Source organism: Bos taurus, chromosome 23 (genome assembly GCF_002263795.3).
Source record: "Bos taurus isolate L1 Dominette 01449 registration number 42190680 breed Hereford chromosome 23, ARS-UCD2.0, whole genome shotgun sequence".
Classification (NCBI taxonomy): Eukaryota; Metazoa; Chordata; class Mammalia; order Artiodactyla; family Bovidae; genus Bos; species Bos taurus.
The window spans coordinates 37,897,337-37,911,013 of NC_037350.1; positions in this window are offsets into that span (position 1 = coordinate 37,897,337).

Sequence of the window (13,677 nt, forward strand, 5' to 3'; positions counted from 1 at the left end):
GGACTGAGAGATCCCAGTTTAGTTCATTACTGTTAGTTAGTGGGAGATGATAAACTTGAATTTCCACGGCATGCTCAAGGCTCAGCCTTAGTCAATATTTACACATAATGATAGTTCTCATCAAGGCATAAGGACTTAGATAGTTATGAAATGATTATACATCACAACCCATCTATAAACAGGATTTTAATTATCGGCAGCAGCAACAACCACCATTTATTGAGGAGCTACCCTGTGCCGTCACTGAATTAATGAATTTGTTCATCGTAGCCTCCTGTTCCCATAAATATTTGCTTAAGTTCAATCTCAGTAAATCACAGAGGCACCAGATCCAGATACCTGGTCATTTAAGAAGATTAACTGACTTCTGTTTTACAGTTTATACTTGTGTTTGAAAGTGCAGCTGGAGTTTCCTTGGCAGCATCAGACTCCGAGGGCCCAGTCAGAGAGGACTCTGTTCCCAGGGGCCAATGCATTAGACGTGGACTTTTCTAGAACCTCCAGCAGTGGGGTCCCTGGATGGGGGGCCCCAGTTTCCTGGCAGAGTCTCTGAGTTTTGCGTGTGATTGCCTGGCTTGTCCTCCTGTCCCCCTGCCCTGTCGTCTGTGTGCCTCCCGCAGGTCTCTAGGTAGCCTGGGAGAAACCTGATTTCTTTGTCCTGCCTGGGTTTCAGGTTCCCTACAAGCTGGCTCTGGGAAGTGACTGAGCTCTGGGCAATTCTGAGCCCAAGTTCCTTCCTCGTGGGCACCCGTCTTGGCCTGGATGTGGTCATTGCTTTGGCCACTGATGCAGTGACCCCTTTCCAAATATCCAGTTGGGTTTTAGGTTCAAAGGTAGGATGGTCTTGTGTTTGCAGACACCTGCTGCGCTTTTGGTATCATTTCATCTTCCCACTTCTGTTGAGTCCACTCCTGCTCCTAACAGGTGTCAACCTCTGCCCAGAAACACTGGGATGGGATGGAAGTACCCAGGGTGCTGCCCTGAAATACCCATGGGTATTTCTCAGTTCTCACCCTCAGCCAGTGTAGAGCTGGTGCATATAATTGTGGCTCCAATTACTTTTCAATCAGGAACATTCGGTCTACCCAGTTTCCAGGCCAAGCAGTCAAGGATAACTCTTGTCTGCTGCTTGACTACGAGGCTTACAGGATAGATAATTTTCTGAGGTTTCGGTTTTGCTCTCTCTAAGTCACTCCTGCCTTTCCTATTTTGAACAGAAACCTGAAGTTTGTCATTTTCTTTCCTCAGCAATAGCAGCTCTTCCTCTTTTTTGTAGAAGCCTCAGAATCTCAGGTGAAATAGGTGTCCCCAGAGAAGATGGGGTGATCTGGCAGGGCCTCTAGGAGCACTGGCAGGGAAGGCAGGAGATGGTTCACATGGACTGCGTGGAGGTTGGAGGCTGGTGAGTTTCAGTGGTAACGGGGAGCATGGACCCCAGTGGCAGCTGTTTAAGCAAGAAGTGCTATCAGAAGGCTGTCTGCCAATGCACACAGCAGGACTCGGGGTGGAGTGTTCCAGGTCATCAAAGATTTTCTCAGCCCCATGAGTGGACCAGAAGCAACTGAGTGGCCATATCCCAAGGGGTTGGGACCATGGAGCCCGCATTGGTATTCTGTGTCCCCCAACTTCTCATGGCCAGTGGGGCCTTTACTCCTACTTAAGACCCACTGGGTTTCCCAGGTGGCACACTGGTAAAGAATCCACCTGCCAGTACAGGAGATGCAAGAGATGTGGGTTCGATCCCTGGGTTGGGAAGATCCTCTGGAGTGGGAAATGGCAACCCACTACAGTATTCTCGTCTGCAGAATTCCATGGACAGAGGAGCCTGGTGGGCTACAGTCCATGGGGTGGCAAAGAGTCGGACATGACTGAGTGACTAAGCACACAGGCAAAATCCACAGACTTCAGGCCACCACCTGTGTGGCCTGAAGGTGGGACACTCCCATATGGACTGAATTTGACTTTTCTATGACTCAGAGTCTGGAACTTAGAATCTGACTTGGGTTGATTTAAAGGGAAAGGAGGAAATGCAGGATTCCTTGCACTCTCTGTCATTGGCTACATTCTATCCAATCTCCCCCCACCCCCGCCCCCGCCCCGGGAAGGCTTATCAGAAATGAAACCACTGCTTTTTCACCTTGACAGGTGAATTTCATGCTGAATTTCACCCCTTGATTTCATGCTGTGAGCATCTTCAATGGACAGCCTTGTAGGACCCTCACAACTTAAGAATGACCAAATATTCAGGATCTGGGCTCTATATTCTTACTACTGAGGAATTTCTAATTGTGATGCTAAGACTGGGTTAGAAGACTAAGAAGCAGGTTGAACTTGTTATGTGAGACAGGTTTGCCTAATGGTTTAGCAGCTTGTGAACAGAAAAGTAGGACAGACGGTGAGAAGCAGAACAAGTGGGAGAACAATGGTTTGGATTGTGAAACCAAGTTAGACTTTCCGTTTGACAGCCTGGTTTGGGAGTAAACCTTTGTTCGTTATTCATTAGTACTCACTAACTTTATGCTGCATTCTAAACGCTGCCCACGTCACCCTGGACAGAATATATGGAACGGCCACAGTGAGAACCCTGTGCTACCTTAAATGCCAACGCTGATCTGAGAACACCAGCATAGTGGTGGCAGGTCTCTATTTTCTACGTGGAGGCCTTCTGTACATAATAGATGATTATTGTCACGGGAAGTACAGGAAGCCTGGGGACCCTTCCTTTAGGAGTTTCTAGGAGATAGGCATGAATGCGGAAATCCTAGTAGCACAGTGGGAATTTATTAATCCCCATCCATTTCTTTCTTTACTAAGAAAATTTAGGTGGTAAGATATGATGGAGAATAGCATGCATGTTCTGTAATACACGCATTTAGGCACTATGCCTTCCTCTGTATTATTTGTCCTGTTAGGAGGGTATAGACTTTCACTGACCACCGCCCATCCCAGTAATAATTACCACACACATAACAATAAAAACATACAAATAATCTTCCTTTCTGGTGATCAACTAAGCACATTTGCATGCTTGATCTCCCACCCCTTTTTACTAATTAGTCTTTGCAGAAACGAAAGACATAAATTTGCTGCTTCTGCACTGTGCTTTGACCACGTGGATTAATGAGCCACAGTCTGGTAAATGAAACAAACAAACAACACTAACAAAACACTATTCTCAATGCAGAGGAAACAAGTGATCTCATTTGAGAGCAAGGAAACATCGCAGTCATGAATTAAGTGGTCTGCTTGTACCAGGCATTTCACACACGCTATTTTATTTAAGGTTCACCACAGTTTTACAGGAGGGCTCCCCAGGTGGTGCTAGTGGTAAAGAACCCACCTGCCAATGCAGGAGGCACAAGAGATATGGGTTCCATCCCTGGGTCAGGAAGATCCTCTGGGGCAGGGCATGGCAACCTACTCCAGTATTCTTGTCTAGAGAATCCCATGGACAGAGGAGCCTGGTGGGCTACAGTCCACAGGATTGCAGAGTCAGAAATGACTGAAGTGACTGAGCATGTGTGCACACAACTTTACAAGACAGGCTTTAGTGTAACCATTTTACAGAGAAACTGAGTCTTAAGGGGGTTAACATTTTGCTTAGGGACTCATACAGGCAATTCCATGGAACCAGAATTCAAATGTGTGTCTATTTGAACAGAAAGTCCACCCTCATGTAAACTCGGAAATTACAAGAGAGAGCAGAGTTACACAGAAAGAGAAGAGTTGAGAAGAAATCTGGAACTACAGGGTTGAAGAGAATTGGGAAGGAAACGGAAACTACAGAATAACTGGCCAATTATCTGCTCACGTTTTGAGACAGAGATTTGACAGCTCATCCCGAGCCTGGTCTAAATTGTTGGGTTTAGATTAAACTGTTTAAGAAATGCACAAGAGGGTTAAAGTATAATCGCTTTCATTGCTTTATTTAAGTCATAAAAAAGATTAACATGTACTGAGCTGAACTGAAATTACAGGGGCAAAGCTAACAAGAAGTAATTTTGCTTTTGACAGATTCCCTTCCTTATTCCTCTACTTGCTCCAGACGGAGGATTATGTAAACTTTGTATCACAGGAATAAACGCCTATTGATTGATTAAACATTGATGATGGCACTCTGTCTCCATCTGTATAGGGAAGTGGCTGTTTTCAAAATTAACCCTTTTATGGGTCTGACACATGCTATCAAGATGCATCCTGAATTTTGGAAGCCAGACTGCCCACAGCTGTGCAATTATGTAAACTAGGCTAGTTTCCAGACATCATTTGCATGCAATGGTAAAAAGCTACTTTTGTAGTTTAGTTTAGATACAACACACATTGGAATACTGTTATTGACTTCCTCTCTTCCCCTGTGCAGGATGCTTCCTCATTATTTGGGACGTTCCATTTATTTCACAATAAACAGATTTTCCCTGAGTACAAGTTCGCCATCAAGGAGTTCCCCATATAGTTGCAATGAACATCCTTCCCTTAAGATTTCTATTTCTTACCTAGGTAGTCTTTTGGGCTTGATGAGAAATACATGGATCCTCTTCCTTGCAGTCAGAATAGAAACTAACTGAAGAATTTGTATCTATTTTCTTTTCAAGTTCCAACAGCAGTTTTTCTCTCAGGTACAATCCCTCATTTGGCCTGTAATTGTGAAGGGTGAGAATTGTGCCTGGTTTCCACCTGCAATTCTTCCCACCCATGGCTCTGACTTAGGATTTAGTTTATGGGTAGGTCTGGTTCTACCGGCTTCCCTGGCAGCTCAGCTGGTAAAGAATCTGCCTGCAGTGCAGGAGTTCCCTGTTTGATTCCTGGGTCAGAAAGATCCGCTGGAGAAGGGATAGGCTACCCACTCCAGTATTCTTGGGCTTACGTGGCAGCTCAGCTGGTAAAGAATCCGCCTGCAATGTGAGAAACCTGGGTTCGATCCCTGGGTTGGGAAGATCCTCTGGAGAAGGGAATGGCTACCCACTCCAGTATTCTGGCCTGGAGAATTCTATGGACTGTGTAGTCCACGGGGTCGCAAAGAGTTGCATACGGCTGAACGACCTTCACTTTCACTAGTTCTACAGGATGTGAATCTTAGGCTACTGATGTAAATCCAAAGTATTCTTTTCTTTTTCTTTTTATTTAGCATCATCTTATGAGCAGCTAGCATGAGCAAGGCATTGTTATGCACCACAGAGGACAAACAACATATGAGACACAATCACTGCCTTTAGAATTTCGTAGGGAAAATAAAATGGGCATGTTTGTGTGTGTTCAGTCGCATCCAGCTCTTTGTGACCCCCGTGGACTGTAGCCTGCCAGGCTCCTCTGTCCATGGGATTTTTTTCCAGCAAGAATACTGGAGTGGGTTGCCATTTCCTCCTCCAGGGTATCACGGACCTAAATGTAAAGCAGTCAATTATAATTGCTATGAGAAAAGATAAATTAAAGTGGGGGAGGGATGTTCAACCAAGATTTTTAATATAAGGCCATAAATTATGGATACATTGTGCATAAATTTAATCTAAATCCTTGGACATTCTCCTTTCCACCCACTTCAAAACCAGGCTTTCCCTTTATTGGCTTGTGGTCGGTCTACTGAATGACAGGTCATAAGTTATGGTGTCCTCAAAGACAAAGTTTCAAGTCTGATCCCCCCTTATTTTTATAATGAAATTATTTAACCTAATATACAGCTAGGTGCTGACCGACTACAGAGTCCTAAAAGGTTGGCATACAGGATGTCACCAGCCATGAGTCAGAAGCAGATTAGCGTGCAAACAGGCACCTCTAGGTTAGCAGGAAGTATGTTTTCACAGGTAGGATGAATTACTGGTGCTATTTCCAATTCTGCCCCTTGTTCACTGGGTAGTCACTTAACTGCTCTATATTTTAGTTTTCTTAGCAATAAAATGCAGATAATAAGATGTTAATAGCCATTATAGGGAATTAACAGTAGAAAGGTCTTTGAAATCCTAGTATTTATAATAATAATAATAAAAAAAAAAGCACCATTTGGTCAATGCCCAGGTATAATATACAGGGAGAGAACGTCAAGTTGCTTCAAAGCAACAATATGAACATTTCACAAACGTATAAAGATATTTTAAAAAGTAGATGACTGGTGTTTAGTCATTGCTGTGTTATCTAATGCACACTGTCTTCTTCCTTTTTCAAGCATTTCATTTTCTTTGAAAGTTCATATTATTTTAAGACTATAAAAAATGGTCTCTGGACATCCCACCTTCAGCTGCCCCCGTCTCTGTTGACCATTGATGTCATCTGAACTCAGACTTGCCTTTAGGCAGGAGGAGAAGACCCACCTGAAACGAAGCCCAGTAGTCTTTGTGATGAGCAGATTGTTTTCAAGGTGACCTGCTTACAACACTGCGGAGGACTCCTGAGCCAAAATCAGGTTTAACAGCTCTCTGGCTTTGAAGTAGGGGGTGTGGTGTACTTTCCTTTCCCCCTTCTAGTTCATGCTTTTGTCACAAAGCAAACTTTATGGGGTGATTGAGGTGGGCAGGTAGGAAGAAAAAGATCTATCAAGTGAATGCCTATAAACTGCAGCACCTTAGGGACTGTAATCAATATTTGATTGCCTGGAGCATGGTTCTTCCTCAAGCTAGGAAACAAACTCTCCTGGCAAACTGATTAGATACTATGTTTCCCAAGAGTTAAAAGAACCAAACAGTCAAGGTGGCATTCCTCTAAGTGGATTTCCACCCAACCTGTCTGAGCAAATAACTTGGGCTTTTTTCATGTTTCACCAAGAAAATGGAGGCTGTCCGGCTCTTCTACCCATAGCCGTGGGCGAGAGGGGCCCTGCTCTGCACCTGTGCTGTAAAGAGCACCACGCTGGCCTCTGCTGCCTGGGCTCCTCATTTTAGGGCCCAGGGTATGTGAAGCTAAGGTGACACATCCATCCAGAGCATACACTTTACTTTCCTGTTTCATTTCTCATTTCCTCATGGAGGCTGACCCTAAAAATAACCTATCAAAGCCGGTTTTCTGTTCCAATCTCTGACTGTTTAACCTTGGCAAATTACTCAACCTCTCTGAGTTTCAGTTATCTGTTTCTTAAAAATGAGAGCACTGATACTCAAAATACCTCAAAGACTTAAATATAAGATATGACACCATAAATCTCCTAGAAGAGAACATAGGCAAAACTTTCTCCAGCATAAATTGCACCAATGCTTCTCAGGTCAGTCTCCCAAGGCAACTGAAATAAAAGCAAAAATAAACAGATGGAACCCAGTGAAACTTACACGCTTTTGCACAGCAAAGGAAACCATAAATAAAACACAAAGACAACTTGTGGGCTGAGAGAAAATATTTGTAAATGACAAGGCCAACAAATGCTTATTTCCAAATACAGAATCAGCTCATACAACTCAATAACAAAAAAACAAACAATGCAATTTAAAAAATAAGCAGAAGACATAAATAGACATTTCTGCAAAGAAGAAATACAGATGACCAATCAGCACATGAAAAGATGCTCAACACCACTAATTATTAGAGAAATGCAAACCAAAATGATAATGAGGTACCCCTTCACACTGGTCAGAAAGGACATCATTTAAGTCTACAGATAACAAATATTGGAGACAGTATGGAGAAAAGGAACCGCTACACTGCTGGTGAGAAGGTATATTGGTATAGCCACTACAGAAAACAGTATGGAGATTCCTCAAAAATCTAAAAGCAGAGTTACCATACGATCCAGCAATCCCACTTTCGTGCATATATCCTGAGAAAACTCTAATTAGAAAAGATACATATACCCCAACATTCATAGTAGCACTGTTGACAACAGTTAAGGCATGGAAACAGCCTAAATGTCCACTGACAGACAAATGGATAAAGAAGATGTGGTGTGTACACACACACACAATGCAATACTACTCAGCCATAAAAATGAACCAAATAATGCCACTTGCAGCAACCTGGATGCAATGAGGGATTATTATACTAAGTGAAGTTAAGTCAGAAAGAGAAAGACAAATATCATGATATCACTAATATGTGGAATCTAAAATATGACCCAAATGAACTTATTTGTGAAACAGAAATAGGCATAGCAAACAAATTTATGGTTACCAAAGGGGAAAGGGGGTGGGGAAGGAGCAACTTAGGAGTTTGGGATTAGCAGATAGAAGCTACTATAAATAAAACAAACAACAAGGTACTACTGTATAGCACAGGGAACTGTATTCAATATCTTAGAATAAACCATAATGAAAAAGAATATATATACGTAATATATATATGAATCATTTTGCCGTACACCAGAAACTAACGTAACGTTGTAAACCAACTCTACTTCAATTGAAATAATGAGGGGTATTTTACAATACCTACCTCCCAGGCTGTGGATGAGATTAACGAAACCATGCGTGTGAAGTACTTAGCCCATGCCTAGAAAACAGTGGCACTTAATCAAGAGTGTGGTGGTGGGTCTCAGGCTGAGAATCACCTCTGGAATCATGTTTAGCTTCTGGGCTTTAGGGAAGTACTGACGCACTGACATACATTTGGAGGAAAGAGATGTGAGTGACTCTTAAAATACTAATTACCCTACAATGAGGAGAGCTAAGCATCATTTACATTGATGGTCTTCAGGCCCTCACGTGGATTTGGGTCTGGATGAAAATGGCTCTTCTTATTAAGAGGCCCTGGTCTGGTGTGGGGTTATAATTCTACCATTACAGGCCTGGTCATCTCCTTCTATTTGCACGATTCTTGCCCTACACTGAACAGGAGAGCCCAGGCAAGATAATGTCCTCATTTGTATCAGTTAGGGGCTCAACCTGCTCTGAGATGTTCTTCATTAGGCTTGTAAGCTGTATTTATTTTCATTAGCCTTGTACTTGCAGACCTGTTTGCCGCTGCCTTCTTCTGGACATTTCTCCCTGCAGTGCTCATTCTCCGTGTGAGAAATGCATCTTATTTCTTCCTGCGCCATGCGTTCTGTTTTTAGAAATCACATGGCTCTTCTAATCACTTACACACATATTCCCTGGGTCCACGTCCATCCTTAGAGAGGCTGGGCCAAGACTTCTCTAAGATCTCTGTGACCCTTGAGAGTCCCTCTACCCAGCGTCTATCTTCCCACCTACTTTAGTGCCCTGACCTAGCCGGCATCTTCCTTGAAATGTGCACACAGACCGCCGAAGGTCTGAATTTGCGGGTGGGGGGCGGTGAGGACGGGGGAGGAGGAGGTAGATTTGGGGGGGACATACATAGTTAATCAAGGATTTACCACTAAGTATCCTGCGACAGGAACTGGGGCACCAGAACTGCGGGTGCTCAGGGCCTCAGGTGTAACTGGGTCAGGGCTCCAAACCCAGAGACTGGGTGGTATGTCTCCAGGGTCAGCAAAGGAAACCTGTTTTCTTCTTCTTTTTCTGATTGAAGTGTAGTTGATTATAAGGGTTTGAATCTTTCAAGGGCTGTGTGCTGTGGGGAGGAGCGCCCAAGCCAAGCATAGTGAATAAACAGAAAATATCGAAATGGAAAAAACACTGGCTTTCCCTTCTCAAAGCCATCAGACAACCAATCAACCAGAAGGAAGGTCTTCTGATTTTGAGGTTTGCGTGGAATCTCCAAGGAGAGAGACCTCAGCACCAAAGGCATGAAAGCCAAGGGCATGGCTGTTGCAGGAGCTGAGACGTCGCTTGGTGGAAATGAGTCTGAGACCCAGACATGCTGAATGCAGGCTGGGAAAGTGAGACCTTTCCAAGGCCCTGGTTGGGAGCAGTGATTCTGGCATCTCCTGTCTCTGTACAAGGTCTCTGCATTCCTGCTGGTCGCCAAAGGCGCCACTCAGAGCGGCAGCATCACAGAAAACCGCTTCTGAGGAAACAGAACTCTTTTCCAAGGTGCCACTGCTGAAAGTAGAAACATTACTTGGTATTTACTACAGCCCTCGCTCCCACGTGGTCTTCTCACAGTAACAAATGTAATTCTGCTAGTAACTGTTTTGGTAAATGAGTCATATTGTAGCAATCTTCATGAATCAAAGCTAATTATATTTTTACTCAGCTAGCACTGGTTAAGAAAACTCCCTCATTCTTCAATTAGCTGCCTTTTCACTCTGCTATTTATCTAGAGGGTCTTCCGCATAATTTTAACCTAGTTCCTTGCTCCCTTTTCCCTATCAGTTGACGTCTTTTTGATTTCCATGCCTCCCCATGTGTTCTTGTATATTCTTTGTCATTGTGCTTCTTTTTGCATTTGTAGGAAACCACAGCAGTGAATTTAACTAGGCTTGCCTGGAGGAGACAGAGATAGTAGTCTTTTATAGCTAGGGGAGTTATTTATAAACCACAATGTTAGTTTTTCATTCTGTAAGGAGAGGATTATTGTTCACATTTGATCTGTCTTTAACTTAAAAACAGTTTTGTTATAGTTAATGTTTCTTGAAAAGTGAGGTGAAAGCCGCTCAGTCGTGTCCGACTCATTCCAACACCATAGGGTTCAGTCCATGGAATTCTCTAGACCAGAATACTGCAGTGGATTACTTTTCCCTTCTCCAGGGGATGTTCCCAACTGACGGATCGAACCCAGGTCTCCCGCATTGCAGGTGGATTCTTTACCAGCTGAATGGCAACCCACTCCAGTATTCTTGCCTGGAAAATTCCATGGACTGAGGAGCTTGGTAGGCTATAGTCCATGGGGTCTCAGAGTCGGACATGACTGAGCGACTTCACTTTCACTTATAAAAATCTTCCTCAAAATGACCGTGGAGCTGAAATTGAATTACCACTAATGACAGCTACTGTTTTTGCACATGAGTACCCCAAACTGTCAACAGCCTTATTTAGCTCCTGACAGGTCACAATGGCTCCATGAATGAATTGCTATCTTCTCCATTTTACAGATGATCAAACTGAGGCATGGAGGTTAAATAATTTGCCCAAGGCCACAGAGCTGCCGCAGAGCTAGTTTTGACTCTAGCAGCTATTCCATCCTGCCTCCCTCCCTCCCCTCCCTTACATACCCAGGGTGGTGCATGGAGAATTTAAGAGCCATCTTGCCGTTCTTGCCCTGTGTCAAAGTGAACCCAGAATCATCACCCTTCCGGTCGAGATCACAAGAGTCTGCTGTGACTGGCTCCAGGTCATAAAGTTGCCAAAGGATGAGATGATTGGATGGCATCACTGATTCAATGGACATGAGTTTGAGCAAACTCCGGGAGACAGTGGAGGACAGAGGAGCCTGGTGTGCTGCAGTCCACGGGGTCACAAGGAGTCGGACACGACTGAGGACTGAACAACAACACAAAGTTGAGCTGAGCTGGACCATCTCTCTGGGCTCCACTTCCTCACCTACATTTCCTTTTCCTGAAGACACCTCAGTTCAGTTCAGTCGTTCAGTCATGTCCGACTCTTTGTGACCTCATGAATCGCAGCACACCAGGCCTCCCTGTCCATCACCAACTCCCGGAGTTCACTCAGACTCACATCCATCGAGTCAGTGATGCCATCCAGCCATCTCATCCTCTGTTGTCCCCTTCTCCTCCTGCCCCCAATCCCTCCCAGCATCAGAGTCTTTTCCAATGAGTCAACTCTTCGCATGAGGTGGCCAAAGTACTGGAGTTTCAGCTTCAGCATCATTCCTTCCAAAGAAATCCCAGGGCTGATCTCCTTCAGAATGGACTGATTGGATCTCCTTGCAGTCCAGGGGACTCTCAAGAGTCTTCTCCAACACCACAGTTCAAAAGCTTCAATTCTTTGGGGCTCAGCTTTCTTCACAGTCCAACTCTCACATCCATACATGACCACCGGAAAAACCATAGCCTTGACTAGATGGACCTTTGTTGGCAAAGTAATGTCTCTGCTTTTGAATATGCTATCTAGGTTGGTCATAACTTTCCTTCCAAGGAGTAAGCGTCTTTTAGTTTCATGGCTGCAGTCACCATCTGCAGTGATTTTGGAGCCCCCAAAAATAAAGTTTGACACTGTTTCCCCATCTATTTCCCATGAAGACACCTGGGCCTCTGCAAATTGGAATACAAATGAACATGTCTTTGAGGCCCTTGAACTTACAGTTTGTGCCCTGCAGTCCTCTCTGAGGTCCTCGCCTCTCTAAAAAACCACTCATGGCAGGCCTTGACCCTCAGAGACTATAACTGCTTTAGCCTGGACTGTGGCCTGTGCATCAGGTGGCTCCAACATGTAGCCCAAGCCTGCTTCTTAAGTCTTGGCAGGCACAGGAATCATCCAGATTCTGACGCCATTGGATGGCAGGGTGGGGGTGGTGGGGGCCTGGCTGAGAGTCTGAATTTCTAACAAGCTCACAGGGACTGAAAGGCCTGACAGATTGGGATTCAAGTTGTCAGAGGTGTGGCCCAGTCATTAGCATTAAAAAAAAAACAACCCTCAAATGACTATAATGAGCAGCCCAAGTTGGGTCCCTCCTGTGTGGGGCCTGCTGTCTCTCCCAGTCAGAACTTGTTCTCAGATGTGTTGTGTTTCCAGGTCAAAACCTGGAACAACCTGAGTTAGGAGGGTTTTCTGGGTATCTCATGGGCTCTGCTCCACTAACACTGCTGTCTAAGATCTCCCTTCTGCCATACCTTGACCACAGCATGGACCAAAAAGGCTCCGCTATATCCCTGCTGGGTGACATTGGCCAAATCTGTCTACCACTCTGAGCCTCGGGTTCTTCGCTGATAATAAGAATTGAGCCAAATGTGCATGAAAATTTGTGATTCCCCAAGAAGCTTGAAAGTGAAAGTGTTAGTGGCTCAGTCCTGTCTGACTTTTCACAACCTCACGGGCTGTAGCCAGCTACGTTCCTCTGTCCATGGGATTCTCCAGGCCAGAATTCTGGAGTGGGTAGCCATTCCCTTCTCCAGGAGATCTTCCTGACCCAGGGATTGAACCCAGGTCTTCTGCATTGCAGGCAGATTCTTCCATTGCAGGCTTCCCTGGTGGTTCAGACGGTCAAGAATCTGCCTACAATGCATCTGCCTGCAGTGCAGGAGACCCTGGTTCCATCCCTGATCCCCTGGAGAAGGGAATGGCTACTCACTCCAGTATTCCTGCCTGGACAATTTCATGGGCAGAGGAGCCTGGCAAGGCTACAGGCCATAGAGTCGCAGAGTCGGACGTGACTGAGTGGCTGACAAGACAGTCATACTGGGACAGGGTTGTCCTTCATCTGAGGGGGAAGATCTGTGATCGGCGGGTCTTGGGGACAGGGTGTGGGGGCTCCCTGCGAGGGTGGAAAGGCAGGTGGGAGGAACAGGAGATGGCTGCGGCCTGACGGAAATCCTTGGCCCAGCACACAGCCACTTCCAGGCCTGTCATTTGGGCCTCAGGGAATATCTGCTATGAAATACAACTGAAAAAGACCTGGGGGCCCCTCAGCCCTTTTCCAAGGTGATATTCACACGGGGGAGGCGAGGAGCGTCTGCGATGACGGGTTTCTCCGTCTGAGAGCTAGCCCCGACGGCACATGGATTCCTCCTCGTGAACCGAACGCGCCCGCGGAGGGATGGGACTGCAGGCTTTTCCAGGGAATTCGCTCAGTATCTCTCCTGTCAGTGATATCTGTGAGAAACAGGAAACTGTTTTCCCATCTCATTCACATAATAGATAAGATGAGAAATTAGCTGCAGGACGAGCGACCAGGGGGCTGTTCATTTTATCACAATAAAGAAGACTGCTGCGGCGGCGCCGCCTG